Genomic DNA, 6,235 nt, shown 5'->3' with positions numbered 1-6,235 from the left:
AGGGAGGCCATGAGATGAAAGTCAGCCCCAGAGAAGCAAAGTAAGGAACCCCCACAGGAACAGAGGCTGAAAGCAACGGAGCTCAGGAGCAAGGGACCAGCAGATGCCAGCCACGTGCCTTCCTAGCTGACAGAGACCCATCGGCCTTTCTTGAGTGAAGGTAAACTCTTGTTGGTGCCTTGATTTGGACACTTTCACTTCCTTAGAACTATAAATTTGTAGTTTATTAAATTTCCCTTTTAAAAAGCTGTTCCAGTTCTGGTATATTGCATTCTGGCAGCTGGCAAACTAACACAACTGGCATGTAGTAAGCATTCAGCAAATATTAACTATAACTGTGTTGTCATTAAAAGTAAGTTGTTGCTTTTTTTTAAATAAATTCAGTGAAATGAATATTGTCTCCATTAGGGTTCAATCAGGAAAAGAAAAATTGCTCAAAGTATTACCAGCAGAAAGATATTGAACACAGGGAATCAGAAGTTTACAAAGCTTACAAAGCTCCAGAAAGAATGGAAAATGAAGGTTGAGAGGACAGCCACCACGAATTTTCAGATGATATCTGTGCATCCAGTATCAGGAAGCTGCTGTACCCAGAGATCTTAAATTGCAGTAAATGACAGGAGTTCACTGCCAGTGTTACACTACCCTGTAGTTAGAGGTGGGTGGCTGCCAGGGTGGAGTCTTGACATTCTAGCCTCCCTGCAAAAATGTCTGTCAAAATCATCGTGTCAGCGTCACTACCCCTGGAGGAAAAATGGTATCCCTGCCCTGCCCTCAATGCCTTCTGTAATCTCACAATCATATCTCTCTGGCAGAACCCAAACCTTATAAGAACCCTTCTGGCAAGGGATTCTGAGGAGAAGCTCCCAGTTCTGCAGCACAGACAATACCCAGCAACACTAGTGATTTCATGACAACATATTCCATTTGGATAACCCCTCCCATGAAAACCACGTGAGGCATGCTGGAACAATAACTCAAATGGGGCTATATGATGTGTCCTGAGTTGCCCAGTTTAGCCAACACTCAGACTCCACATCTAAGGTGTGTTCTTTATGCCTAATGTGTGTCCTAAACTTTAATCATTGGGGTTCCACTTTTGCCCCCAAATCGTTATGCCATTTACATTATTATTTACTCATTTCTTGTTTTTCTTTAACAAGAAGACCGAAAGAAAAACATTTCTGTTTAAACAAAATTTAAAGAGGAAATTTTGCATTTCCCCTAAAATGGAAAACAGGTGCCATTTACTGTAAACAGAAGATAGAAATAAAAATGAACACATTGAAAACAAAACAATGATATTAACACCAGTTCAATAGTGTGGCCAATAGAGAACTCTGAGCCTGAAGTCTGCTCTGTCTTTGTCGAAAAGGAAGATCAACATGCTTGGAGATTTTAGATGTGCTAACCTCCCAACAGCACACTGATTTGATTCTCTCTATATATTAAAAAGGGTCTGAAGAGAGATTAAATTTCATGCTGTGTGAGTCTATGCTACTTAAAGCCTTGCCCATCTCACCTACGGCCAGGAGAACCCATTCAACACACCTTGGGAACTGCTCATTGCCACATCAATTTTGAAAGTTTAGCTGAGAATCAAAGTGCTCCGTTTAATTCTGAAAACTCCTTGGAAGCTGAGTCTTTAATGCACATCAGTATGTTTTGCTCCCACTGAAACCTTCACATAACATTTTAAACCATACTACAGATTTTTTCATAGAAATGAGATAAATTGATTGACCCAGATAACCCTGTAACCACTGAAATTTATCCATCATCAAGAGACTTATCTGTCTGCTTAATAAATAGGTTGGTTTGGCCATGGTGGCTGTGGACAGATCACAATACTAGTTTCTAAGCAATATAGTGCTTATCTTGTACACTTTTTCTTGTTAGAAAAATGTCATGTAAACAAAATAGTTATAGTACAAGGAAAATGTAATAAATAGTATATTTATTAGTATATTGATAGTGTATTTATATATGTAGCATATTATCCCTCTATATAGTAATGGAAGTGTATAGAAAGGGCTATGAGTACATACTAAGAAGAGAGATTGAACTGCCAGTTTATGAAAAGGAGCAGTACAATTACAGTAACAACAACAAAAAAACCCACCTCAAACTGGCCTAAATAATGAAGATAATTTACTGGCTGACAGCTCTGAAAGTCTAGCAAAAGATAGACTTTGTGGGACCTGAGAACACTGTTCTGGACCAGCCTCTTTCCATCTCTGTGCACTCCCCCACCCCATCCTGTTGGCCCCATCCATCCGAGACAGCCACCAACAACTTGCAGAGCTGCCTTCTGATCTCATTTAGGGAAAAGGAGCAAGAACGTTCTCCAGAAGCTCTCTCACAAGAGAGGTCAGTTTCCTTGCACTGCTGCAACAAAGTACCACAAACCAGGGGGCTTAAAACAACAAAAATTTACTACCTCGCAATTCTGGAGGTTAGAAGTCTGAAGTGAAGGTGTCAGCAGGACTGTGTGACCTCTGAAACCTGTAAGGAGGGGAGAATCCTTCCTTGCTTCTTCCTAGACTGTGGTTGTGGCTGGCCATCCTTGGAGTTCCTTGGCTTGAGGCTACATCACTTCAATCTCTGCAATCCTTCATCATGAGGCCTTCTTCTCTGGCAATCTCAGTGTCTCCTCTACCTTTTGTAGAATGACACCAGTCATATTGGATTAGGGCCCACTCTAATGCACTTTGGCTTCATTTTAGGAAATCACATCTTCCAAAAAGGACACATTCATGAGACCCGGGATAGAACTTAAACATATCTTTTTTGGGAGATACAACCCATAACAGATTTTTTTTTCCTAGAACCCTCCAGCAAATGTTCATTTCTATCTCAGCCTTCAGTATGAACTGAATCACATACCCCTCTATTCTAGTTTGCTAGCTGCCAGAACGCAATATACCAGAAATGGAATGGCTTTTTAAAAGGAGAATTTAATACATTGCAAGGTTACAGTTCTAAGGCAGGAAAATGTCCCAAATAGAGCAAGCCTATAAAAACATCCAAATTAAGGCACCAATAAGAGGTTACCTTCACTCAAGAAAGGTGGATGAAGTTCAGGATTTCTCTCTCAACTGGAAAGGCACATGATGAACATTGTGACATCTGCTAGCTTTCTCTCCAGGCTTCTTGTTTCATGAAGCTCCCCTGGGGACGTATTCCTTCTTCATCTCCAACTGTCTCTGGCTGCATGGGTTCTGTAATTTTCCTGGCTCTCTCGTCATTCTGAAGCTTTCTCCAAAATGCTTCCTTTTTTAAAGGATTCCAGTAAATTAATCAAGACCCATGTGGAGTGGGTGGAGCCACATCTCCATGGAGATAATCTAATCAAGTTTCTGTCCTACAGTGCTGAATAGGGTTTAAAAGAAATAGTTGCTCCCACAAGATTGTATCAGGACTAAAACATGGCTTCTCTAGGGTATATAATCCTTTCAAACCTGCACACCCTCCATATATCAACAGCTGTGTCCAGGATTGGAATCATGCTGACTGCTTTCCCCAGGGATGGAGTTAGACTTCTTCCAACCAGGGAAGATGTGGCTCTCACGTGGAAAAATGGGGTAGCAACAAAGGAAAGAACAGGCATTGGAGAGGCCACCACAATGTTCACCACAGGTAATCTCAGAAAAGATGAGATGGAATTTGACTTAGTCAGAGAGCCTCAAATAGCAGAAAAGTGTGGAGGTCTGTTTTTTGAAATAGGGAGTACCTTACATTTTAGCTGGACCACTGGTGCCAGGTGACAATTAGTAATCCAAGAAAGGTAACTTGAGAGTGGCTCATGGAGGACTTCCAATGCCTGACTTGGAAGGGGTTTAGATTTAATTCACTGGGAAGCAAAAGGAAAATGGAAATGATTTTACTTTTCCGGAAAATGAGCTCTCTTGCTAAAAGTGTATAGTGATGGAAGAATTTCAGAAATATTCATTTTAATGCTGGGCCTTGATATTTGATAAGCTGTATTCGTTTATGGAAATTCATTCTCTCACTCATTCAGTCAACGAACATTGATTAAGGAACTAGTATGTGCCAAGCACTGTACTGGCAGCAGCTAGAGAGTCAATGGTGCATAAAGCAGACAAGGCCATAGTCCTGGTGGAGATTATAGGCCAATGGAGAATTTATACTTTATGTCATCAGAGTATGATGCCTCAACTAAACCTAGTTAAATTCTGGCCCAGCAGAGAGGATATCTACTGAACTGTTCACTTAGTCAATGGAAATTAAGGCAAGGAAGAATCCAAACCATAGTTAAACCTAAAACCCTAGTAGCTGAGATGAAAAACTTCCTCAAAATCCCTGAGTCCTTTGCTATGCTAACTCATTTCTATTTCTGAGTCCAGTTGTTATTTCACGAAAAAGAAGTCCTTTTCTTGATCCTTATTGGATGAAGGCGTATAATGAACTATGCCTATAGGTTTTATTTACCACAAACTCACCACCCCCACTTTAAAGGTGGGTGATTTTTGCTTTACCTCAATTCCAGAATTAAACACTGTCTTGTGAAGGTAATGCTAGGGCCTCTAAGCTCAAGGTAGCACTCGAGCGGCTGGTGGGGTGAGCAGCACACTGGGGGCTGCCTGGCCCAGCTTATAGTGAGAGAGGCCGGCTCCGGTAGCAGGGTCAGCGTAGGCCCAAATGAGTAGGTGGCAGGGGGAGAGCCCAGGCCCAAACTAGAAGAGAATTTGGAGAGAAGCCGAGCCAACCACCCTGTGCAGCAGATGGAGAAACTGAGTTTCAGGGAAGGATCTTCTCAAAGTCACAGTGATTTGTAAAAATGGAATTTCAAGCAGTAGTGATGGCAATTGGAGGGGGATCTCGGATGATAGACCTGACTTTCAGCATTCCCAAATCTCTGCTTCCAGTTGGAAACAAACCTTTAATTTGGTACCCACTAAACCTGCTTGAGCGCGCTGGATTTGAAGAAGTCATTGTGGTTACAACCAGGGATGTCTGAAAGGTTCTCTGTGCGGAATTCAAGATGAAAATGAAACCAGATATTACGAGTATTCCTGATGAGGCTGGCAAGGGAATTGCATGCAGATTCTCTGTACTACATATATTCAAAACTTAAGGCTGATGTGCTGGTCTTGAACTGTGACCTGGTAACAGATGTTGCCTTACGAGACGTTGTGGACCTGTCCAGAGCTCACAATGCATCACTCATCATGTTAATGAGAAAAGGCAAAAATGGCTTAGAACCACTTCAGGTCAGAAAGGGAAAAAAAAAATCACTGGAGCAGCATGACTTCATTGGAGTGGACAGCATAGGAAGGAGGCTGCTCATCATGGCTGATAAAGCAGACTTGGATGAAGAGCTGGCCCTTAAGGGATCCATCCTACAGGAACACTCTAGAATAAGTTTCCACACAGGCCTTGTGGATGCCCACCTCTATTGCTTGAAAAAATACGTTGTGGATTTCCTAGTTGGAAATAGGAATGGAAAGGAAAAATCAAGCTTAAGAGACACAACACCTCAAAGTGGATCAAACACCTAAATATAAGAACTAGCACTATAAAGCTTCTAGAAGAAAATGTAGGGAAACATCTTCAAGACCTAGTAATAGGAGGTAGCATCCTAAACTTTACACCTGAAGAACAAGCAACAGAAGAAAAAATAGATAAATGGGGACTCAAAATCAAATCTTCTGTACTTCAAAAAATTTTGTCAAAAAGGTGAAGAGGCAGCCAACTCAATAGGAGAAATTATTTGGAAATCACATATCAAACAAAGGTTTGATTTCCTGTATATACAAAGAGATCATACAACTCAACAACAAAAGAACAAACAACCCAGTTATGAAATGGGCTAAAGATATGTAAGCATTTTTCTGAAGCGCAAATACAGATGGCTCAAAAACACATGAAGAAATGCTAATTTTCACTGGCTATAAGGGAAATGCAGGTCAAGACTACAATGAAATACCATCTCACACCTATAAGAATGGCTGCTATTAAACAAACAGAAAACTACAAATGTTGGAGAGGATGTGGAGAAACTGGGACACTTATGCACTGCCACTATGGAAGACAGTTTGATGGTTCCTTAGGAAACTAAATATCTAGTTGCCCTATGACCCAGCAATAATACTACTTGGTAAATACCCAGAAGAGCTGAAAGCAACGACAAAAACAGACATTTACATGCCAATGTTCATAGCAGCATTATTCACAATCACCAGAAGATGGAAACAAACCAAATGCCCATCAG

General features: G+C 41.1%; 1 pseudogene; it reads left to right on the top strand.

Moving 5' to 3' along the window:
* The first annotated feature begins 4,801 nt into the window (after positions 1-4,801).
* On the top strand, positions 4,802-5,522 carry LOC143690445 (translation initiation factor eIF2B subunit gamma pseudogene; annotated as a pseudogene).
* Positions 5,523-6,235: the final 713 nt, after the last annotated feature.

This window comes from Tamandua tetradactyla, chromosome 7 (assembly GCF_023851605.1).
Source record: "Tamandua tetradactyla isolate mTamTet1 chromosome 7, mTamTet1.pri, whole genome shotgun sequence".
Taxonomy (NCBI): Eukaryota; Metazoa; Chordata; class Mammalia; order Pilosa; family Myrmecophagidae; genus Tamandua; species Tamandua tetradactyla.
The sequence above is the reverse complement of the archived record's forward strand: the minus strand, read 5'-3'. Positions and strand labels throughout refer to the sequence as shown.